Below are 25,800 nucleotides of genomic sequence, written 5' to 3'. Positions count from 1 at the left end.
GATCAGTATTTGAATGTGCAATTGTGCTTTTAGGGAAGAGATCTTAATGGATGTCCGGCTGCCCATCAGAATGTGAGCCATCAACCGATGCTTCAATAAAACAACTCTGCAGAAAACAAACACATCATTTCCTGATCCCCACAGCATCAATTGAGTGTCCTCTGATGCTCAGTTTTAAATGGGACTTAGACGAGAAAATGTTCAGGAGTAGCTTTATTTTATTTCGTGTTTTTGCAAATTAACCTTCCATAGGAAGCATCTGCTGTTGGCGCAATTAAAGCCATTGGAAATGTCCTTTATTCAGAAGAGAGCATTGAGTCCCTTCACCTCTCTGCTTTGTTTTTACAGTTGCCCAAGCCAAGTACTTCTGTGTGTGTTCTCAAAACAGGCCAATGTCTTTGTCTGCTCCTATTGAGCTTTTCTGTCTAGAATCAGTGGGCTAAGACATTAGTAGTAATGGTGCTTCTGGAATCTCAGTGGCACCAGACTTGGAGCTACTGACACAGCATTCTGTTCTAGCAAAATCACTTTTTTTTTTTTTTGGTAAAGTAAGCTCTTTGAAAACAGAGCAGGGAAAACATTTCTCTAATGCACATAATAGAATTACAGCACACAAAAAAGAAGAATGTTATATTTAAAATTGCCTGTAAAATTGATGGTAGATTTTACCTTTATCAGATCAGATCATTATGGATGATGGAAATGAGACAGTTGAAATATAAGCTAATACCCAATTCATAGATGTACACAAATGCTCATCTATAGCACATCATCAGTTTCAAAGTGAGTGATTTCATTGCTATAAAGTTCCAGTGATTCAATATAGAGCTGCGTGTATATGTGCTAAGTCGCTTCAGTCATGTCTGACTCTGTGCAACCCTAAGATTGTAGCCTGCCAGGCTCCTCTGTCCATGGGATTCTCCAGGCAAGAACCTGTAATAGGTTCCCATGCCATCCTCCAGGGGATCTTGCTGACTCAGGGATCAAACCCACGTCTCTTATATCTACCTGAATTGGCAGGCAGGTTCTTTACCCCTACCACCACCTGGGAAGCCCATAAAGCTGCAAACTGACCCAAATCCAGAACCTCCATGAATGTCAAGGGGAAATAAAAGTATCATTGCCAGCATTTACCAGGATAACTGATGTATACAATTACTCAATGAATAGTCAACATGATTAGTTATAATTCAATAGTTATAAAAATGGGTTACATAATTTTGTTCTAAGAAACTAAAAGAAAAAAATACATTCCGCTAAACCATGAAGACACCTCGAGTGTCTCCAGCTGCACCCGCACACTTGGTGGGAATCTGATTACAGGTGGGCACAGTTATTTGTCAGGTAGGAGAAGGCTGTCTTTCTAACTGGCTTCAGCCATCATTTTCCTCTGGTGGAGTTTGTCATGATAAGCATCATAATGGCTTCCTCTGGACAGACTGAACTTAATATTCACTTAGCATCCCACTTTTATTCTTTTCCCTCATGTCTTTGCGTTTGACCCATTGAATCCTGCCTCTTGCATGGACAGCTACCACCCACCGAGACTCCTTTACCCTCTGCCCATCTACAGAGCCACAAACACTGCAATTTTTATTTTGTTCACATAGAGCACACATTCACTTGTCACATAGTAATGGTTAAAATGTAGCCATATCTTATTTTCTAGATCAGGAATCAAAGGCATAGGGAATTGATTGAAAGTCACATAAGTACTTGGTGTTATACCGGTACTCACATGATCTCACCTTTTCCAAATACATCACATGTTGTGTACCTATTGTATGTACTTACATGTACATATGTTACTGTCTATATTCACGCATGCTAAGTCGCTTCAGTCATGTCTAACTCTTTGCAACTCTTTGGGCTGTAGCCCATCAGGCTTCCCTGTCCATGGGATTCTCCAGGAAAGAATATGGAGTGGGTTGCCGTCCCCTTCTTCAGGGATCTTCCCGACCCAGGGATTGAACCCACATCTCTTATGTCTCCTACATTGGCAGCTGGGTTCTTTGCCAGTAGCACCACCTGTTTACTGATGGCGGTGGGGGAATCTCCAGAGCAGAAGCAGGAGCCATTGGGCAGCGACAGGGAAGGTGTTAACTGTCTTGCCCATGAAGCCATCATGGCTCAGCAGACCTAATTCAGCAAGAGATCGCTGTGCGGAACCCGCTGGTCTGGGTCCTACACAGATAGTGCACTGAGGATGACAACATCTGTCAACAGAAGGTCAAGGACCACCACAGAAAGCACTCCTACATCCGCAAGACCAGGGCTGGTGGAAACTGCTTCTATCGCGCTTTTGGATTCTCCCACTTGGAGGCGTTGCTGGACGACAGCAAGGAATCGCAGCGGTTCAAGGCTGTGTCTGCCAAGAGTGAAGAGGACCTGCTGTCCCAGGGCTTCCCTGAGCTCACAACTGAGGATTTCCACCACACGTTCATGGACCTGAACGAGCGGGTGGAGAAGCAGACCTCAGTGGCCAACCTGCTGGTCTCCTTCAGTGACCAGAGCACTTTGGACCACCTGGTGATCTACCTGCGGCTGCTTCCCTCGGGCGACCTGCAGTGGAACAGCAAGTTCTTGGAGCACTGCATTGAGGGTGGGCAGACCATCAGGGAACTCTGCCAGCAGGAGGTGGAGCTCACGTGCAAGGGGGGCAGCCACATCCTCATCCTGGCTCTGGTGTCTCCAGCTGGGTAGAGGGCATGGACCGCGGCGAGGGCGGCACCACGCGCCCCCCCCCCCTCCCCGAGGGCTCCAGCCCAAGGTCTGCCTTCTCTGCCGGCCTGGACACCAGGACACCCTCTACGAATAGGCCTGCCCTCCCCTCTGCCAGACGCTAGACGCCTACAGAGGGGTTCTCGTGGTCATAAATGATCATATTTCACTGCCCCACCCCCTTCCCTGTCACACGACCTTGCGTGTTTTATTAAAGGGTATGCTAGTAGCGATTTTTAAAAAAGCACTGGCACATTCATAGTGCTTTGCAATTCTCAAAGGACTTACAGATACCCTATCTCCTTTTACCTTCAATATAAGCCAGTGCATAAGGTGAACAGGACGGTATTGTACTTTCAAATTTGAGGAAACCTGTCTCTCCAGGAAAAGGGGTGGGATAGAGTGATTAGAAGAGGTTGCAAGCCTTGACTATGTGGTTGCAGTTCCAACAAGTGTATTTAGATTCCAGGTTTTCAGTTACCAGCATGTGGCCTCAGGTAAGTTGTCTATGCACTCCATGCTTCATTTATCTTATCCAAGCAAAACAAAGACCTGAAAAATGAGACTGAACCACTACACACATATTAGAATGGCCAAAATTCAGAACAGTGATGACACTGTGCTGGTGAGCAACAGGAAGTCTCATCCATTGGTGGGCGAACCCAGGATGGGATACTTATTTTGGAAGGCAGTTTGGCAGTTTCTTACACAACTGAAACATACTCTCATGTGATCCAGAAATCACAACCCTTGGTATTTACCCAAGCAAGTTGAAAATGAATGCTCACACAGAAGCCTGCCCATACGTGTTTACAGCAGTTTTATTCATAATTGTTAATTTCCAGAAGCAACCATGATGTTCTTCAGTAGGTGGTGAATGGATGAACAAATGTTGGTCATGCAGACAATGGACTAGTGTTAAACCCTAAAAAGAAATGAGTTATCAGGCTATGAAAAGATATGAAGGAAACTTACATGCATAATCTTAAGTGAAAAGTCAACATGAGAGGAAAACATACTGTCTGATTCCAATCATAGGACATTCTGGAAAAGGCAAACTTATTAAGACAGTAAAGACTGGTGGATGCCCGGGGTAGGATGGAGGGAGGGATCAATAGGTCATGCACAGAAGTGTTTAGGACAAAAAATTACTCTATATGACACTATAAGGATGGATATACATCATTATACAATTGTCTATAGACATAGAATGTACAATACTAAGAGGGAACCCTGATGTAAACTGTGAACTATGAACCCACGTCCTCTGCCTGCCTTTTGTCTGTAGAAAAATTTCAAAGAAAAAATTTAATTAGGAAAGTGAGAAAAATGCCAAAAGAAAGGAAAACAGTCAAGCAAGACAAAAAATAATAAAACTTTAGCCATGAAACAATCCAAAGAACTTTAGCTCCTCCTCAAGGACTGCACATAATATTCTGAGTCATGTCCTTTGAGCTGTTTTCCAGATTCTGAAGCCCCCACCAAGAAGATGAAGTTAACTGTGTGCTGCCCACAAGCACATCGGCCCCATACAGGCCCCAGGCTGGTTGGAACCAGAAGGTTGATGATGCGGACTCTCAATTACCTCACCACCAGCCAATCAGAAGAATGACCCGAGCTGACCACATGGGGCTCCTTGAACACCGTAAGACACCTCACTACCTGCTCCAGAGGGGACACACAGCCTTGTGGGCATTAAGTTGATGTGTCCCCCTTGGCCTGACAAAGCAATCAAGCTACTTCTTTGTACTTCATGCAAAACTTGTCTCCATGATTCTCCTTGGCATCGTTGAGCAGAGGCTGAGTTTTGGCAGCAGTGTGGTGCGTCAGTGAGTTCCTGGGTTTTAAGGCCAGTCTCGCCTGGTGGGGCTGCTGACAATGCAGGAAGCCATGCATATGTGAGCACCGGGGCTACACAGGAAATCACTGTACCTTCCCCTGAATCTGCTGTGAATCAAAAACTGCTCTAAAAAAGTCTTTAAAAGTGAGGTTAAGAACCTGCAGCAGGGGTTATCATAAGGATTCAATTAAATGAGATATTTTATGAAATGCACTTGATCCATGGTAAGCCCCTCATCAGATCAGATCAGTCGCTCAGTCGTGTCCGACTCTTTGCGACCCCATGAATCACAGCACGCCAGGCCTCCCTGTCCATCACCAACTCCCGGAGTTCACTCAGACTCACGTCCATCAAGTCAGTGATGCCATCCAGCCATCTCATCCTCTGTCGTCCCCTTCTCCTCTTGCCCCCAATCCCTCCCAGCATCAGAGTCTTTTCCAATGAGTCAACTCTTCGCATGAGGTGGCCAAAGTAATGGAGTTTCAGCTTTAGCATCATTCCTTCCAAAGAAATCCCAGGGCTGATCTCCTTCAGAATGGACTGGTTGGATCTCCTTGCAGTCCAAGGGACACTCAAGAGTCTTCTCCAACACCACAGTTCAAAAGCATCAATTCTTCGGCGCTCAGCCTTCTTCACAGTCCAACTCTCACATCCATACATGACTACAGGAAAAACCATAGCCTCGACTAGATGAACCTTTGTTGGCAAAGTAATGTCTCTGCTTTTGAATATGCTATCTAGGTTGGTCATAACTTTCCTTCCAAGGAGTAAGCGTCTTTTAATTTCATGGCTGCAGTCACCATCTGCAGTGATTTTGGAGCCCAGAAAAATAAACTCTGACACTGTTTCCACTGTTTGCCCATCTATTTCCCATGAAGTGATGGGACCGGATGCCATGATCTTACTTTTCTGAATGTTGAGCTTTACCAACTTTTTCACTCTCCACTTTCACTTTCATCAAGAGGCTTTTGAGTTCCTCTTCACTTTCTGCCATAAGGGTGGTGTCATCTGCATATCTGAGGTTATTGATATTTCTCCCAGCAATCTTGATTCCAGTTTGTGCTTCTTCCAGTCCAGCATTTCTCATGATGTACTCCGCATATAAGTTAAATAAGCAGGGTGACAATATACAGCCTTGACCTATTCCCCTTCCTATTTGGAACCAGTCTGTTGTTCCATGTCCAGTTCTAACTGTTGCTTCCTGACCTGCATATAGGTTTCTCAAGAGGTAGGTCAGGTGGTCTGGTATTCCCATCTCTTTCAGAATTTCCCACAGTTTATTGTGATCCACACAGTCAAAGGCTTTGGCATAGTCAATAAAGCAGAAATAGGTGCTTTTCTGGAACTCTCTTTCTTTTTCCATGATCCAGTGGATGTTGGCAATTTGATCTCTGGTTCCTCTGCCTTTTCTAAAACCAGCTTGAACATCAGGAAGGTCACGGTTCACATATTGCTGAAGCCTGGCTTGGAGAATTTTGAGCATTACTTTACTAGTGTGTGAGATGAGTGCAATTGTGCCGTAGTTTGAGCATTCTTTGGCATTGCCTTTCTTTGGGATTGGAATGAAAACAGACCTTTTCCAGTCCTGTGGCCACTGCTGAGTTTTCCAAATTTGCTGGCATATTGAGTGCAGCACTTTCACAGCATCATCTTTCAGGATTTGGAATAGTTCAACTGGAATTCTATCACCTCCACTAGCTTTGTTCACAGTGATGCTTTCTAAGGCCCACTTGACTTCACATTCCAGGATGTCTTGTTCTAGGTCAGTGATCACACCATCGTGATTATCTGGGTCATGAAGATCTTTTTTCTACAGTTCTTCTGTGTATTCTTGCCATCTCTTCTTAATATCTTCTGCTTCTGTTAGGTCCATACCATTTCTGTCCTTTATTGAGCCCATCTTTGCATGAAATGTTCCATTGGTATCTCTGATTTTCTTGAAGAGATCTCTAGTCTTTCCCATTCTGTTGTTTTCCTCTATTTCTTTGCACTGATTGCTGAAGAAGGCTTTCTTATCTCTTCTTGCTATTCTTTGGAACTCTGCATTCAGATGCTTATATCTTTCCTTTTCTCCTTTGCTTTTTGCTTCTCTTCTTTCTCAGCTATTTGTAAGGCCTCCCCAGACAGCCATTTTGCTTTTTTGCATTTCTTTTCCATGGGGATGGTCTTGATCCCTGTCTCCTGTACAATGTCACGAACCTCATTCCATAGTTCATCAGGCACTCTATCTATCAGATCTAGGCCCTTAAATCTATTTCTCACTTCCACTGTATAATCATAAGGGATTTGATTTAGGTCATACCTGAATGGTCTAGTGGTTTTCCCTACTTTCTTCAATTTCAGTCTGAATTTGGCAATAAGGAGTTCACGGTCTGAGCCACAGTCAGCTCCTGGTCTTGTTTTTGCTGATTGTATAGAGCTTCTCCATCTTTGGCTGCAAAGAATATAATCAATCTGATTTCAGTGTTGACCATCTGGTGATGTCCATGTATAGAGTCTTCTCTTGTGTTGTTGGAAGAGGGTGTTTGTTATGACCAGTGCATTTTCTTGGCAAAACTCTATTAGTCCTTGCCCCTCATACATGGCAGCAATCAGTTCCCATCTCATGTATGCACAGAACCAGCTCACAACCTGTCACCTCCCTGAGGGCCTTTTACTCTCTTCTTTTCACAATGGATAATGTCTCTGTAACATCAGCCTAGTATATTTCAATTGCTCAATATGTATTAATATTTCCTTAGCATCTCTTAGGGACGGAGACATTCTGAAGGAAACAGAGAGGAGACACTCTGCAAAATCAGACACACACTTGTTTCTACTGTGGGAATGATGACACAGAGGGGCCAGAAACCACAGGCAGGGAGCGGTGAACTGGTCCTGGGGTTTGGCTGAAGCAAAGGAAAATGCTAAATGTAACGAAAATAATGTTTTGATGCACACTGGTTGCAATTTATGTTTTAAAAGATTATTTATTTTTTGTTTTGGGTGAAATTTGGGTATAGATGAGCATCCAAAATTTAATTTTAGAAAAACTGTAAACTGCTCAATAGGCACAGGAGCTTCTCATGTTATCAAAGATGGTACCCAAATGACATAGCACCAACATGTGGCTGGAAAGTTAAAGAGACCCACTGACTTATAAACCAGGAATTCTAGAGCTGAATGGGGCTTCTCAGGTGGCACTAGTGGTAAAGAGCCCTCTTGCCAATGCTGGAGACGCAAGAGTCATGAGTTCGATCTCTGGGTCAGAAAGATCCTCTGGAGTAGAAAATGGCAACCCACTCCAGTATTCTTGCCATGAACAGAGGAGTCCAGCAGGCTACAGTCCATGGGGTCACAAAGAGCTGGACACAACTGAGCGAATGCACACACACACGGGTACAGAATAAGGTGTCAGGCCCACACCGCCTCCCAGCCCTCTTCTTCATGGTCTTTCTTCTACATCAGTGAGCCAACATAACAGCACTTCTTCCTAAATTACTTTCACTGGATCCCCACTTCTCTATTAAGACTAAAAAGTCTACAAACAATGAATGCTGGAGAAGGTGTGGAGAAAAGGGAACCCTCCTACACTGTTGGTGGGAATGCAAACTCGTACAGCCACTATGGAGAACAGTGTGGAGATTCCTTAAAAAACTGGAAATAGAACTGCCTTATGACCCAGCAATACCACTGCTGGGCATACACACTGAGGAAACCAAAATTGAAAGAGACACGTGTATCCCAATGTTCATCGCAGCACTGTTTACAATAGCCAGGACATGGAAGCAACCTAGATGTCCATCAGCAGATGAATGGATAAGAAAGCTGTGGTACATGTACACAATGGAATATTACTCAGCCATTAAAAAGAATACATTTGAATCAGTTCTAATGAGGTGGATGAAACTGGAGCCTATTATACAGAGTGAAGTAAGCCAGAAAGAGAAACATCAATACAGTATGCTGCTGCCGCTGCCGCTGCTACTGCTAAGTCACATCAGTCGTGTCTGACTCTGTGTGACCCCATGGACGGCAGCTCACTAGGCTCCGCCATCCCTGGGATTCTCCAGGCAAGAACACTGGAGTGGGTTGCCATTTCCTTCTCCACCAATACAGTATACTAACACATATATATGGAACTTAGAAAGATGGTAGCAAGGACCCTATATACGAGACAGCAAAAGACACACAGATGTTTAGAAAAGTCTTTTAGACTCTGTGGGAGAGGGCGAGGGTGGGATGATGTGAGACAATGGCAATGAAACATGTATATTACCATATGTGAAACAGATTGCCAGTCCAGGTTCGATGCATGACACAGGGCACTCACGGCTGGTGCACTGGGATGACCCAGAAGGATGGGATGGGGAGGGAGGTGGGAGGGGGGTTCAGGATGGGGGACACATGTACATCCATGGCTGACTCATGTCAATGTAAGGCAAAAACCACTACAATATTATAAAGTAATTAGCCTCCAATTAAAATAAATTAATTTAAAAATATATCCCCCCCCCCCCAAAAAAAAAGACTAAATTCATCTATGTGACTGGGACAGTCTATCTCCGGCTCAGCCTTGACCCAATGTCACCCATCTTGATTTGTTCAAGGAAAGCTGAGATGGATGCTCCCCTGTTCCTCCCCACAACCTTTGGCCTGAGCATCCCCACATTAGGGGAAAGTGGGTCAACAGCTGTAAATATATTTGTTATCATTTTTAAACTGAAGTATAGTTGACTTACAATGTTGTATCATTTTCTGCTAAATACAGCAAGGTGACGAGGTTACACATATGTTTTAAAGATACTGTCACTAAGAGCTATTGTTGTTCTTTGGAATCTATTATTTCCAGTGGTCCAGAGTTTTAAAATTGAATTTCATTTCAAATTTAATTCAGAACAACAGGTTAAAAGCTAAAGAAAGTAAGAAGCAAATACATACTTTGAGTCAAATAAAAATCCATTCTTCAACAGTAAATACATGGATAATGCTGGACTTTCACAATGTCTAAAACTAACTCATTACTTCAATATGTGTAAAGAATTGCATGAGGAAAACACACCTTTCTTTCAAAGTACCCCAAAAAGTTGAAGTAGACATGAGAAATCTGACTCCTGCTGTAGAAACAGTGGTTCCAAACTGCAAAACAGCTCATGTCAATTTCACGAAGAATGGTAACAGGTGATAATTCATCTGAGGCCATAGCCTAAGTGATCCAGAGGGGTCACAAAAGAAATGTACTCCTCAAGTCAATTATTCTTCTTCCTACTCAATCCCACTACTTCTCCCACCGTTAATATATTTCTTTCCTAATCACCAAAACTTTGACTTTTAATCTCTCCTCATCTCTCTTTCTCTCTTTTAACTATTTTAACATTTTCCCTTTTTTGACAGCTTCCCTTCACTTTCCAACAGATAGCCTTAACTGCCAGAATATGAAAGCAAAGTACTTTGCTGAGTAAATCTGCTTGCTAAATTCAGGTTGCTTTTCCCTGTATATGACCCACATTGATTTTTTCCCTTCTGACAGACAGTGGAGTTGGATTGAAAAGAGATTTTCACTACTCTTCCAAAGAAACATCCCACAGGAAATACATCTGTTAGTTCCTTACCATTGGTATATATGGAGGAAGTGGAGTAACCTAATTTGAAAAGATAGTTAATATAAAACCGACCATTTTTTTTCTTTTAGGACAACCGCGAGACATCTGGGCTGGCTGCCACCCCTCATCCATCTCTGTGTGCCGTGCCTACTGGTCCGCCTGAAACAGCAGATCATCGGTGGCCACACCCCATTCTGTCTCACTTTGTAATTAGTAAATTTGACACTTTAGAGAAGTTTTTGAACCACAGAAACCTTGAGGAGAGAGTGCAGAGAGGTCTCATGCATACCCTGCCTTCAGATAAGCACAGCCTTGCCCATCAGCAACACCCTGTCGCAGCCGATGAACCTACATGGGCACATCATCATCACCGAGTCCACAGCGTACATTAGGGCTCTTGGAGTGGTGTGTTCTATCAGTTCAGTTCAGTTCAGTTCATTGCTCAGTCATGTCCAACTCTGAAACTCCACAGACTGCAGCACACCAGGCCTCCCTATCCGTTACCAACTCCTGGAGTTGGTATCTGTACAACTCATGTCCATCAAGTCGGTGATGACATCCAATCATCTCATTCTCTGTTGCCCCCTTCTCCTCCTGCCTTCAATCTTTCCCAGCATCAGGGTCTTTTCCAATGAATCAACTCTTTGCATCAGGTGGCCAAAGTATTGGAGTTTCAGCTTCAACATCAGTCCTTCCAGTGAATATTCAGGACTGATTTCCTTTAGGATGGACTGGTTTGGTCTCCTTGCAGTCCAAGGGACTCTCAAGCGTCTTCTCCAACACCACAGTTCCAAATCATCAGTTCTTCAGCACCCAGCTTTCTTTATGGGCCAACTCTCACATACATACATGACTACTGGAAAAACCATAGCTTTGACTTTTTGGACCTTTGTTGGCAAAGCAATGTCTCTTTGGAAAAGCAATGGCTCCTCTCCTGCTTGGCTGCACATAGAGAGCCCCAAGCCTGCACCACTTGTGATGATTCCCGTCTGCCAATGTGCAGGAGGCAAGCGACCTCTGTTAGAAGAAAATCGTGACTCTTATTCTCAGTAATTGCTTGTTGGCTACTGATCTGGAAGCTACAGATGGCAGCACAGGTGAGTTCTTGGCTAGTGGCCACCATTCCCAAGTGTGCATCTGGCCTCCCAACTCCTGTGCTATTTTCAACAATGGTGAGAGTACTTTCTGTGTTAATGTACATTCTATGGGTTTGGGTTATGGTAATGCACATCCTATGGGTTTGGACAAATGGACTGTGACATGTACCCACCAAGACAGGATTGTACAGGTAGTTTCACCAGCTAACATCCTCTGTGCTCCACCTGTTCATCCCTCCCTCCCCAAGCCCCTGCCCACCACCTATCTTTACTAATGTCTCCATAGTACTGTTTTTCTCCAGAATGTCCTAAAATTGGAATCATACGGTACATAGCTTTTTTCAGATTGGCTTCTTTCATGTTGTAATATGTATTTGCGTTTCCTCCATGTCTTTTCGTGGTTTTGCAGCTCCTCTCTTTCGAATGCTGACTAGTATTTCACTGTCCCCATTCTTTCTCTCATAGGTCTCTAACCCATCCCTGTCTGCCAGAATCCCCAGAAGCTGGTGGAAACCAAGAACAGCTCCACTGCACACAACTGTTCCCCTCAAACAGTGGGGGTCAGAGCCAACGTCTATTAGGTTTTCATTGTGTATTTTAAGTGGAACTGTGGGGTGGAAATGAAAGACAACCCTTTCTATTAGAACACAACATTCATTTGCATTATTTTCTTCCATTCCCACCTGAAATCTGGCATGTAGATATGATACATACCACTAACAAGGCTCAAGGGACATGACTGGATAGTGGCCACTGGGGGTCTGAGTTCAGGTCTTCACCTGCATGATGCTTCCCAACCTGCAACACTGCCTCTCTCTGCCTCTCACTACTTCTCTGCACTGTTCTGGCTGTGTGTAACTCTTTGGGCTTCCTAGCTGGCTCAGTGGTAAAGAACCCATCTGGCAATGCAGGAGATGTAAGAGACACAGGTTTGATCCCTGGGTGGGGAAGACCCCCTGGAGGAGGAAATGGCAACCTGCTCCAGTATCCTGGGATTCCAGGAAATCCCATGGTCAGAGGAGCCCAGCAGGCTACAATCCATGGGGTCCAAAAGAGTCAAACAAGTCTGAGCATGCATGCATGCGCACATACACACATACACACACACACACACACACATATACGGACACACACACACACACACACACACTAGTCTTTAGAAGAGGCTGTAAGAGCAAGGACACAGACTGCAGAGCTCTGCGGGTTCATGGAGCCTCTGCATGTCTGATACTGTAGGGAGTTTTAAGCAGAGGGGCACTTTTCTGTTTATTTTCTAGGTTTCCTCTGGATTTCAATTATCCAAGATATTCCCATATCACGTATGGATGTGAGAGTTCGACTATAAAGAAAGCTGAATGCTGAAAAATTGATGCTTTTGAACTGTGGTGTTGGAGGGACTCTTGAGAGTCCCTTGGACAGCAAGGAGATCCAACCAGTCCATCCAGAAGGAAATCAGTCCTGAATATTCATTGGAAGGACTGATGCTGAAGCTGAAGCTCCAATACTTTGGCCACCTGATGCGAAGAACTGACTCATTGGAAAAGACCCTGATGCTGGGAAAGATTGAAGGCAGGAGGAGAAGGGGACAACAGAGGATGAGATGGTTGGATGGTATCACCGACTCAACAGACATGAGTTTGAGTAAGCTCCGGGAGTTGGTGACAGACAGGGAGGCCTGGCGTGCTGCAGTCCATGAATCACAAGGAGTAGGACACTACTGAGCGACTGAACTGAACTGAACTGAACTGACAGAAAAGTTAGAGGTGGGGGTGTCTGTTTAGAGGATGATATAAAAAGCACAAGTAGGCTTGGGCTTCTTAAACTTAGGGCTCCAAGATTTGACTCCTGGATTTTAGGGGCAAATATATTTTAGTATCTGACTAGCAAGATCAGTCAATTTGCAATTTTCACAAAATCGTTGTTTCTCAAATTCTTCTGAGTACAACAAGCAGATGTCCATAAAATATACAACTTCCCGGGTTCCTACCCTGAAAGTTCACAATCAGCAGGTCTTGGAGGCAGCCTGGGGCTGGGGAGGTAGATATTAAGTACTCTGTTTATCTTCAGCATCAGAAACTCTAAGAAGCAGTATTATAAACAATACCACACCTACAAGGACACCTGGAGAACGCAAATCAGATCAATGCAATCCAGAAACAACCAGCCCCCTCCATCTATGGTTGCGAGTTGCTGCCACTCAGCTCGTAAAGACTCAGAGGGATGACACTTTTTGCAGAGGCAAGAGTCAGAAATGGAGTCAGTGAGGCTTGTCTCCTGTTTGGCTGCACACAGCGAGACCTGAGCCCACCACGGGGAAGCCTCCTGCACCACCTGTGACGATTCCCTTCCACCCACGTGCAGGTGGAAAGCAACAACCTCTGTTAAAAGAAAATCGTGACTCTTATCTTCAGTAATTGCTTGCTGGCTACTGATCTGGAAGCTAAAGATGGCAGCACAGGTGAGTTCTTGGCTAGTGCCCACCATTCCCAAGCGTGCATCTGGCCTCCCAACTCCCATGCTATTTCCTACACAGGTGAGAGTACCAAAGTACTGACCACCTCCCCCAAGCATAAAAATCTCCCCAGCTCCCTCTTGGAAGGACAAAATGTCACCTTTGTAAAATGACAAGTGTTGTGAACCAAATGGTTGCATTTCAAAACTAAATTTTAGGTGCTTTTAACATCTTATGAGAAATCAGGAGCCAACCTATTTTTTGATACATGAGATGGTGATGTTCATCTGCTCATCGTTATCATATGGAGACACACATGGTCAAGAAAGGAATTCGTGGAAAGACGGCCCCAGCCAGAGGAAATCCAACTGCACACACCTCCTCAAGGATGCAAGATGTAGTGTGATTGGCAAACACACACCAAGCCACACCAGTTCCAGTAAGAGCTTTGCTCTGATTTGTATTATAGTCATGCTAAATAATTTTATAGTTTTTCAAATTTGTATTTTATATTGGAATATCGTTGATTAACAATGTTGTGGTAGTTTTTCAAGTGTAGAGACAAGTGGTTTAGCTACGTGTGCGTGTGTACTCGGTCACGTCCAACTCTTTGCAACCCCATGGACTATAGCTCACCAGCTCCTCTGTCCATGGAATTCTCCAGGCAAGAATATTGGAGTGGGTTGCCATTCCCTTTCTCCAGGGGATCTTCCTGACCCAGGAATCGAACCCACATCTCCTACATTGCAGGCAGATTCTTTTCTGTCTGAGCCACAGAGGGTTCAGATATATTAAATTCTTTTTGTTGTCTAGGTTAAAAATAAGCCCCCAAAAATCTACATCAGGCATAAAAGAATGGTCTGCATGACAATAACAATGGTTTCAGCAATTAATTCTCTCTTAAGGAACTAAGACATTGAAATGACTTTCAACCCTGACATGAGCACCTTTCACTACCCTGATGGCCAGACCAAACTAGAATTGGAACTTGCCCCACCAGAATTGGGGGCTTCCCTCATAGCTCCAGTATTCTTGGGTTCCCCTGTGGCTCAGCTGGTAAAGAATTGCCTGCAATGCAGGAAACCTAGGTTAGATCCCTGGGTTGGGAAGATCCCCTGGAGAAGGGAAAGGCTACCCACTCCAGTATTCTGGCCTGGAGAATTCCATGGACTCGCAAAGAGTCTGACACAACTGAGGGACTTTCACTTTCACTTTCCACCAGAATTGGAACTGGCTCTTTCAGATGGACACCAAAGTCTCTCCTGGAATCACACATCAGCAGGTTCAACACCCAGCCCATACCCATCATTTCTATGTCTGCCACTATGACCAGGATATTGACCTTTCTGAAGAGGAATTATCTCCATCCTTACCACTTCAGAGGACTTTCCTTCCTAATTCTGACTCATCTTTCATAACTTTCTATTTTGACCTTTATTTTCCTATTGTTAGCAGACATCCATCTTAAGTCTTTTTTGCATGTTTACAGTGCTGCTTCTGTTGTGTGTGTGTGTGTGTGTGTGTGTCTGTGTGTTTTGCCTTGAGGCATGTGGAATCTAAGCTCCCCACCAGGGATCGAACGCCCAACCTGGCACTGGAAGGTGTGGTCCCAGCCACTGGACCCCCAGGGAAGCTGGCGGACACTCTTCTAATGTCTGCGTCTTTCCCCTCTCTGACATATGAACTGAAGCATGGAAAACACTGACCGCATATTACATTTACAGCTCCCAGTACTTGAGACAAATTTACTTCTAATCCCACATAATTGAAGGCCAGGGAAAAATGCAAACATAGTAATCCCTCACATCAGTAGACACGCAATCAATTTTTAATCACTATTATTTCAACAACTTTTCTTCACAGTCCTTGACATCCTTGGCTTCTGAGTCAACCCAGGTAGCATTTATTAATATTATATAAAGACCAGGACCATTTAGGAGAAGGCAATGGCACCCCACTGCAGTACTCTTGCCTGGAAAATCCCATGGACAGAGGAGCCTGGAAGGCTGCAGTCCATGGGGTCGCTGAGGGTTGGACACGACTGAGTGACTTCACTTTCAATTTTCACTTTCATGCACTGGAGAAAGAAATGGCAACCCACTCCAGTGTTCTTGCCTGGAGAATCCCAGGGACGGGGGAGCCTGGTGGACTGCCGTCTATGGGGTCGCACAGAGTCGGACATGACTGAAGTGACTTAGCAGCAGCAGGAGGACCATGTATCCGCATGATGCTTCACATTGCCTTCACTATTTGGGCTTCAAAATCTATCATTTCCACCAAACTTTAACAATTAAATGTCCCAACACTTCTTTGGATTTTTTCATAACCCATCTCAATCTTGGTCCTTACCACCATCCAAAAACCCTTGAATGTCTGTAGATACCTCTCTGTTGATACTACATGCACACGCACACACACAGTTACACACGCAGCATATATAGTTTGTTTTACCTCTTCAGGGCCTCCATTTTTACGCCCGTTGCCTACCTTCTACCTGCTCAGGCTTGGCCCCCCTCCATCCTCAGGCACTGCTTCCAGCTCTATTGTTTCAGCTCCTGGCTCCCCGGCACCTTTGACGGCAGAGCCAGATTAACTTTCTTCATTGCTAAGCACTGCATGCTTGAGTTGCAAATGGCTCACACATCTCAAAGAATATGCCTTGAATAAAAGTAGGTGCCAAAAAAGCCACAGTGGGGTGGAGCCTAAGATGATAACATGGGAAGATATTCCAGTAGAACTTTCTTCTGTGTAGAAAATACTTGTTGACTCTTTAGCATCATACAAATAAGCACTAGATGCAATTAAATGAGTGACTTCACGAGGGAGAAAGAGAGGACAATTCGGATCACAATGAAAAAAGTCCTTTTTGGAAAAGGGCAGCTGAAAGATTTTATTTTCTTCAGCCTTCTCTTCCCCTCCTCCCATAAATCTCTAGGGTTTCTGTGTTCAAAGGCTCCAAGCTACCACCTGCCACCTTTGATCAACCTCAGGGCCTCTTGAGTGCTGCTTCAAAAACCACTTGACTGTTCTGGCTCCCAGAACACTCCATGGCCGCTCCGCTTCCCTTCTTCAAGTTTACTTCCAAATAATACTTTGATGAGGAGTTATTACTTCTTCTACAGCCAGCTCTCTGAACTACAGAAAAACACGACAAGAATTTGTCTCTGTCCATCACTGGAGAATATTCCCATTTTTCACGCCCTTTAACACACTTGGGTTCTCATGTCAAAACTTACATTACTCACAGAGTAAGATAGAGGGCTTCTGGGGCTTTGCTTTTAGGATTTTTTGCTTGTTTGTTTCTGATTTTACATCTGTGCTTCTTCCTGAAACATGAGGGTCACTTCTGAGGTTTGCTGATCCAGCCCAACCCTCTGCCATTTGTTCTGACCTCAATCATAGAACAAAGGAGACCATTAAGGCAGGAGCAAACCATCATTTCTGGTTTCCATTCATTCAATAATGACATATTTTAAGAGCATGTTTGTTTACTAACTTGTCGATATGATACTAGTAGTAAGTCAGCTTTTGTTCTTCCTGTACCAATAAAAGTATTGACAAAAACTAATCTATTTTTACTAACATAATAAAATTCTGGTACTTGCCTCAAGGAGAGTTTTCGACCAGCATACACTTCTACACTGAAATGAAATATGAAGATATAGAAATGTACTGTTCTGGTTAGACTGGCAGAGAAGGGGATTTCTGTTCAGGGATTTAAGTTACTCAAAACAGAAGGCAAAGTTTTACTAAGAGCTTCAAGCAATCACATAGTTCTGTTTAGTCCCAGTAGGGATGCACTGGAATAAAGGAATTAAAGGACATGTCGGTTCCCCATTATTAAATTTGAATTTAGCACTGGTCACTGTCCTGTGTATGTGCTAACAGGATCTCTCCATCAGGGTGCTAATAAATTATTCACAGGTTCACATAAGTATTTATTGTTCTCTTATGATATGCCAGGCACTGTTATAAGTCCTGAGTATACAATGGTGAACAAGACAAAGTCTCTGCTCTCAGGGAATTTACCTTCCCTTTGGGGAGATAGAGAAGATAAAGGAGAGAGAAGGATAAGAAGACAAAGAGGGGAGTTCCCTGGTTGCCCAGTGGTTAAGACTCCATGCCTCCAAAGCAGAGGACACAGGTTCAATCCCTGGTTGGGGAAGTCCAGCATGCTGTGTGATGTGGCCAAAATAATAATAGTAAAGAAGGCAGAGTGGGTAAAGCCGGCAATTTTACAGCAGCTCAGAGAAAGCCTCTCTGATATGCAGCATTTAGTAAAGACCTGGAGAGAGCAAGTGAATGCACTGTAGGTTTAGCTGAGCAAAGAGCAAGCCAGCAGAGACCCAGCAGGTGCAGAGGTCCTGAGGCAGGAGCATCCCTGCCTGGCTGGAGGGGCCAGTGTGCCAGAAAGGAGCTGGTCAAGGCAGAGGAGGAGGAGGAAAGGAAGCCATGGGCGTCAGAGCAGTAGAAGGACCGGGGGAAGCAAGTATGACCTCTGAGAAAAGGCGCATGGCGCTCCGGTCTGTTCCTCCACCTTCTAGCACATCCAGTGAGAAAAGAACTAACAGATGAATCTGAAGGCGAGATCACACCATCTTCTGCTTCTCAATAATTCAAGAAATATCCACTGTATTCGAATGGAAGAGTTAAATCCTAAAGCCTAAACTATTAGTTTCCTTTTAATGTACTTTAACATTATTATTTGGGTGAACTCCAGGAGTTGGTGATGGACAGGGAGGCCTGGCGTGCTGCGATTCATGGGGTCACAAAGAGTCGGACACGACTGAGCAACTGAACTGAACTGATTGTATCCAATTCAATTCTGTAATCCCAAAGCTAAAACAGTATCTTACATGTGCTTAGAATCCAATAAATATTATTCAAAAGAAGAAAGAACAAAGAAGAAAGATGTGTATACTAGGAAGAAGCAGCTAAGATTGCCGGAAGAAATATCAATAGCCTCAGATATGCAGATGACACTACCCTTATGGCAGAAAGTGAAGAAGAACTAAAGAGCCTCTTGATGAAAGTGAAAGAGGAGAGTGAAAAAGTTTGATTAAAGCTCAACATTCAGAAAATGAAGATCATGGCATCCGGTCCCATCACTTCATGGGAAATAGATGGGGAAACAGTGGAAACAGTGGCAGACTTTATTTGGGGGGGCTCCAAAATCACTGCAGACTGTGACTGCAGCCATGAAATTAAAAGATGCTTACTCCTTGGAAGAAAAGTTATGACCAACCTAAACAGCATGTTAAAAAGCAGAGACATTACTTTCCCAACAAAGTCTGCCTAGTCAAGGCTATGGTTTTTCCAGTGGTCATGTATGGATGTGAGAGTTGGACTATAAAGAAAGCTGAGCACTGAAGAATTGATGCTTTTGAACTGTGGTGTTGGAGAAGACTCCTGAGAGTCCCTTGGACAGCAAGAAGATCCCACCAGTCCATCCTAAAGGAGATCAGTCCTGGGTGTTCATCGGAAGGACTGATGCTGAAGCTGAAGCTCCAGTACTTTGGCCACCTGATGTGAAGAACTGACTCATTTGAAAAGACTCTGATGCTGGGAAAGATTGAAGGCAGGAGGAGAAGGGGATGACAAAGGATGAGATGGTTGGATGGCATCACTGACTCAATGGACATGAGTTTGAGTAAACTCTGGGAGTTGGTGATAGACAGGGAGGCCTGGTGTGCTGTGGTTCATGGGGTCGCAAAGAATCGGACGTGATTGAGTGATTGAACTGAACTGAGAAGCTAAGATTACCAGGTTTCACTACAGAGAGTATCAAAAGGTCTACCTCACCCCTCTTAGTGTAGATGCAGTTCTAATTATAACATGATGCCCTACTTGTTAAGAGAAACAGGAATTCTTATTTAAGACATAAGGAAGTATTCCTAAAATCTCTTATTTCAAAAGTAGTCAGATACTTTTGATACTTAGATCAAAAGTAATTTGATACAAATGGTGTCCTCATGACTAGCAGATATCATGTTATTAATTACTATATTTTCTTTTTAAAGAAATAGATATATAATGTTTTAATTTTTACATAAGAATGCTTTCTTGGGTGACAGATATTTGGGCTCACTTCATGGATGTGGATTGTACCAAACTCCTAGTCAATAAATTTCATTTCATTCTCAATGGTACTTGGCATTTATTCCAAAAATCTCCCACTTGACGCTTCTAAACGGTTTTACAAGGCACTTAGTTTTCACCAAAATCATCTTCCCAAATTGTAATTGGTACTCTAAATCCTATGGCTTTCAAAGAGTTTAAAAATAGGAGGTTAAGTGTGTTTCAGTCCCTGGGTAGAAGATTATTGTTAGTCTGCCTAAATATAAATGGTACCCACTGCTTCTCTCTCAACGACTCGGAAGTTGCTGATGTCCTAGGAGGCCCGTTGGTTACAAGATCCACATCCTTCTGTTAGCTTGTGAAGGTGACTTCGGAAGGATCCCGAGATGGTTACAGTAAAATACACAGAACCAAACAAAAATGCATTTGAACTGTGATGCACATTGCACTTGAACTAACAGCAAATGTGAAGGAGTGTCACTGAGTCTTTAAACGGATGCTGTGCTCACCAGTCTCACACATCACACCCACGTAACTGGCGAGCACTGTCGTCACGGCCTTCCGCCACATCTCTCGACGAGCTGTGTGCACTTTGGGTAGAAAACTGGTGATGGTAGTTCTCTTTCCTGATGCACGTGTATGTGTTATTTGGGGTAATAATTTAGACACTGTTAAAAGACTGAGCCCTTTTAAGTCCTCTCCCAGATTTGTAGTCAGAGGAAAGTACAGCTATTGAAAGACTTGGCGCCTGGCCTTGCTCTAATCATCTGGAGCAAAATGTGTCCTATGTTACAGCAGAGGGGAACACGGCATCTGCAGGTAACACCTGTCAACAACACTGACCTGATTTCCAGGTTGCAGCGTATCCAGAGAGCCTGCCCGTGTCACCACCCTGTGCTAACTTTAGAACTCGGTCTGGAGCCGATACAGTCCTTCACAGGTATGCTATTTTGTTGTATCACAAACGGAGTAACTACACTGCATCCTAGCTAGCTAATTTGTCTAATAACAGAAGGCTATTTTGAACACACTAAATGAGCTCTACAGACTACAGCATTTACTTTCTTTTCCATAAGAAACAGAGATATCATGGTCCTAAGGAAGAGGCCACAGAATTCCCTGAACTCTCTTAGAATTTCCCCTATATTGCTCTCTCTCATGATAATCATTTTTAAAAGGATCAGAAAGAGAAAATAAAGAGGATATACCTTAAAATACCTCTAAAGGTCCTGAAAATGTTGTTTTCCAGTCTTTGCTAATTTGAGGAAAAATTCTAAGTTAAAGTCCTAATTTCCTGGGGTACTGGAAGATGAATCTATTTAATACTGTGAAGGAAAAAAGGAAGGGAGGGAGGGAGGGGAGAAAAGAAGATAAATATTCTAAGACCTAAAGAGAGGTTATTCAGCTCTAGGCTATCAAATTATTTCAGTCTGTATTTTGTTACCAAATATCTGCTTCTCAACTACAGCCCTGCCCATTATCCTCATATACAAACAAAAAGTGTGTATGTGTATACATTGTCCCTCTTTCAGTTCTGTGATTACAAGTTTAATGTATTTGGACTACAGAAGAATTTTTAGATAAAAGTCACATAGACCTTAAAATTATAAACATTAAAATGACTTTGTAATACTTCAGAAATGCTAAAATGGGGAAAATATATATATATATTCCATCAATTGAGCACAACAGATAATTGGCATATTAAGAAAATGAAAATACAGGTCACCCCAAAGAATCTTTCAAGTTTCTGTCTTGCTTCCTGAAAGTCAGCTTTGCCATGGAAACTGAATAGCAAAATAAGACCAGCTTTGTGGCACACACATTACAGTTGCCTTGAGATTGCAGTAATTTTCCAACTGTCCTTCAAACCATCATTTCTGCAGCAAATGCATGGGGCTTTAGCTCCTTGGCAAGGTAATACCCCCTTTCTGCTGACAGCTCTTTATTTGGGATTATGTAGCGCTGTGGGTACATAACGTAAATACATGCACTTATTCATAGAGGAAAGCAGTTCTGTAAGCTACTGATGTTATATTCTTTGCTGTGATAAGAGCACTTAAGATGCCAGAGGAAAAAGTATGTGTGGAAATGACCTGGAAAGCTCTCCTTTGTCTGTTGTGGTTGCAGGCAGGCGTGGACTTGGGCTGTTAGCTGCTCACTCTCCCTGCAGCTGAGCAGGCAGCGTGGTGTGTCTGAAGTGGGGGGAAGAGAAATCCAGTGGCCTAAGCTCTCGCTCCAGGCCTCTCCCTGATGTCCTGGCAACTTTGGGGTGGGCATGTGGGGGTTAAGGGAGCAGATACTCATTTTTCCCCTCAGTATTCTCACCTGAGCAGCCTTAGGTTGATTAGGTCAACCTGTCACTAGGGGATTTGTTGATATTCAGTCTCGCAGTCATGTCCAGCTCTTTGTGACCCCAGCCTGCCATGGACTGTAGCACTCCAGGTTTCCCTGCCCTTCACTATCTCCTGGAGTTGGCTCAAACTCATGCCCATTGAGTTGGTGATGCCATCCCACCATCTCATCCTCTGTCACCCCCTTCTCCTCTAGGGGATGCTATGGTGCTACTGGCATTTATTGGAGCCCTATCAGATACCAGGCATTCTCTCTGTGTAAGACAGTCTTGCGTATACAAACAATCTACTAAAACTAATGCTGTTTCTAGACCTAAGAATGCTCTATGACTCTAACTGGTATTTTATAGTCATAACTATGACCATACTCCTTTATATTCCAGATCCTAAATTTGAGTAGAATCTCTATCAAAAACAAGAGGGAAAAAAATAACCCTAAAATTTCAGCTGTCTTATTAAAATTTGCTTTTCAGGCTTCCATCATTTCTAACAAAATTGTGTCTTTAACAATGGAATAAAATTTTCCCCAATATTATTCGCCTTTTGTAACCAAGTCTGTGTCCCAAGATTACAAACCAAGTCTTGAGTTTTTTAGTTGCAAAGTATTCAATCTATAAAGAAAGCTGAGTGCCGAAGAATTGATGCTTTTGAACTGTGGTGTTGGAGAAGCCTCTTGAGAGTCCCTTGGACTGCAAGGAGATCCAACCAGTCCATCCTAAAGGAGATCAGTCCTGGGTGTTCACTGGAAGGACTGATGCTGAAGCTGAAACTCCAGTACTTTGACTACATGATGCAAAGAGCTGACTCATTTGAAAAGACCCTAATGCTGGGAAAGATTGAGGGCAGGAGAAGAAGGGGATGACAGAGGATGAGATGGTTGGATGGCATCACTGACTCAATGGACATGGGTTTGGGTGAACCCTGGAGTTGGTGATGGACAGGGAGGCCTGACGTGCTGCAGTTCATGGTGTCGCAGAGAGTCAGACACAACTTAGTGACTGAACTGAACTCAATATAGTTATGTGCTAATTACATGTAAATATTTAGAGGTTAATATATCACCCTGTGGGTCTTGATTTCCAATTAGGGTAGCATGAGAACAGTTTCAAGGAGAAGTATAACGCATTAGGACATCTTGGGGAAAGATAGAAAATGGTGAACTCTGTAGTCTTGCTCTCTCTTAACTGGCTTAAAGTTGAGCCAAAAATGAGATAAAGATATTTTCTCCAGGTTTCCTTCTAAAAAGCCTCAAATGCAAATCCTGAAACAAATGGAATTGAGAGAGTTAAAAAGAAGCAATTAAAACAAAAAAATTCAAAGTTTAATCTTTATTTTCAATACATAAGATTTTGTAAATCATTCACTAGTGGAAAAAAATTGTAAAACTTGGCATCTTTGCTTCCTGTTCAAAAATAATTCTACTGCAACATTTTGAATTCAACTCAGCATGAGTCTAAAAGGAGCCAGAGTGTTGCAACATTTGAAAGATGGGAAAAGGGATGCATTTAGTATTGAAAAGAGAAACAGCAGTAAATTCATGGTAAATATGCAATAGATATCAAAAGGGAGTAATTAGAGGAAAATTGCCCACGCTTAAGAATATCGAAGGGTTTCATGGGTGAAATTATAATGCTTAAGTGATATCCTAGTACATGAAAAAAAAAGTCTTCCCAACCTTATCTGGTCCTCAGAGGCTGCCCTAAAGTAGAATGATTGATCTCCTGTCTAATTTTATCTCAGTTAATGGGATTGCCTAGGCTCGCCTTGTTTTAATTCTTGTTTGAAGATTCCAGAGTCTTAATAACTTATGGCAGCGAATTCTACAGTTTAATTATAAGACACCTCATTAGCCACATTTATCCCTATCAGATATGTTTCTTTTAAGCCTACATTTTCTAATCTTTTCAAAGGGCACTGCCACGAAGGCCTTCTGGAAAAATAAATTAGAGAACTTTTATAGGACAAGTGCAGGGTTGCTGCAAGAAAGTCAGGTTGCCTTGCTGCAGAAGGCAAAAGAAAAGTGATGAACACAGCTGTTTCCCTTTGCAGTCAGGAAACACCTCGGGCTAAGCGCTTATTGAACAGGCCACCCACATTATTACCTGGCTTCCTAGGGCCACGCCACCCTGGGCTTTCTCTCATGTTTGTGGTGTTTCTGGGAGCTCATACTTTCTTACTTTAGATAAACATGATTTACGTGCTTCCTATTTCATCATTGAATGTACCAGTTTATATCTACAGATTCCACCTACAGAGTATTTCCCCCAAAGCAGCACCAGTGGATTTTCTTTGTTCCAAGGAACTGAATTAACTACTGAAAACAGTACTCCTTGAAGATAAAAAGTGTGAACACGTTAGTAGCCCAGTTGTGTCTGACTCTTTGTGACCTCGTGGACTGTAGCCCACCAGGCTCCTCTGTCCATGGGATTTCCCTGGTAAATCCTGGAGTGGGTAGCCATTCCCTTTACAGGTTTAATTCTTGACCCAGAGATTGAACCATGGTCTCCTGCATTGCAGGCAGATTCTTTACCTTCTGAGCCACCAGGGAAGCTCCTCCTGTGTCTCTTTTTCCCCCAAACACCCTTGGAGTAAAGCGTGTTTCTCCTTATTACTCTTCTCCTCATGCTCAAAGTTTTTGCACAGTACGAACTGGTTTGAATGGTTGAAGCATTTGATCTACTTTAAAGGTGGAAGTGATAGAAGAGGAAAAACCCTAACTCTTATAACCACTCACCATCCTCCACACCTTTGGGAAGTTTGCTTAATATTGCTAAGCTTCAGTGATCTCATGTGTAAAATGGGAATAATAGCCACAAACTACTTGACAATGTTTTGTGAGGATCTGAGATGATCCATTTGGAAATGGATGAAAAGCTATGACAATACTAGACAGAGTATTAAACAGCAGAGACATCACTTTGCCAACAAAGGTCTGCATAGTCATAGCTATGGTTTTTCCAGTAAACATGTATGGATGTGAGAGATGGACCATCAAGAAGGCTGAGTGCCAAAGAATTGCTGCTTTGGAACTGTGGTGCTGGAGAAGACTCCTGAGAGTCCCTTGGACAGCAAGGAGATCAAACCAGCCCATTCTAAAGGAAATCAACCCTGAATATTCATTGGAAAGACGGATGCTGAAGCAGAAGCTCCAATACTTTGGCCACCTGATTTGAAGAGCCAACTCATTGGAAAAGACCCTGATGCTGGGAAAGATTAAGAGCACGAGAAGAAGTGGGAAACAGAGGACGAGATGGTTGGATGGCATAACCAACTCAGTGGAGATGAATCTGAGCAAACTGTGGGAGAATCCCATGGACAGAGGAGCCTGGTAGTCTACAGTCCATGGATCGCAGAGTCGGACATGACTGAGCAAAAAAACAACAACTGACCAGATATATGGGTACTGTGGTCTAGCCAAGTTGACAAATAAAATTAAACATTATAATACCTACTGAAAAATATTGATCCAACAATATACTTCCTATGTCCTGCATTAATTTTTCCATTAAAAAGATCTTTTGACCCACATGCTCCCCTCTGTTTACTGTCTGGTTTCTCAATTCTCATTTATAACTAAATCCCTTGATGATTTTAATTCCTCTACTCCTATTCTTTCTCCCATGTAAGTTGGGTTTTTGTCCCCAGCGTGATAACCAACACCTCTCACTGGTAAATT

At 43.2% G+C, this 25,800-nt stretch overlaps 1 pseudogene; it reads left to right on the top strand.

Moving 5' to 3' along the window:
- The first annotated feature begins 2,038 nt into the window (after nucleotides 1-2,038).
- LOC129644400 (ubiquitin thioesterase OTUB1-like) lies at nucleotides 2,039-3,229 on the top strand (annotated as a pseudogene).
- The last annotated feature ends 22,571 nt before the right edge of the window (nucleotides 3,230-25,800 follow it).

This window comes from Bubalus kerabau, chromosome 2 (assembly GCF_029407905.1).
Source record: "Bubalus kerabau isolate K-KA32 ecotype Philippines breed swamp buffalo chromosome 2, PCC_UOA_SB_1v2, whole genome shotgun sequence".
Classification (NCBI taxonomy): domain Eukaryota; kingdom Metazoa; phylum Chordata; class Mammalia; order Artiodactyla; family Bovidae; genus Bubalus; species Bubalus kerabau.
This window is presented reverse-complemented; position numbering and strand designations above follow the sequence as displayed.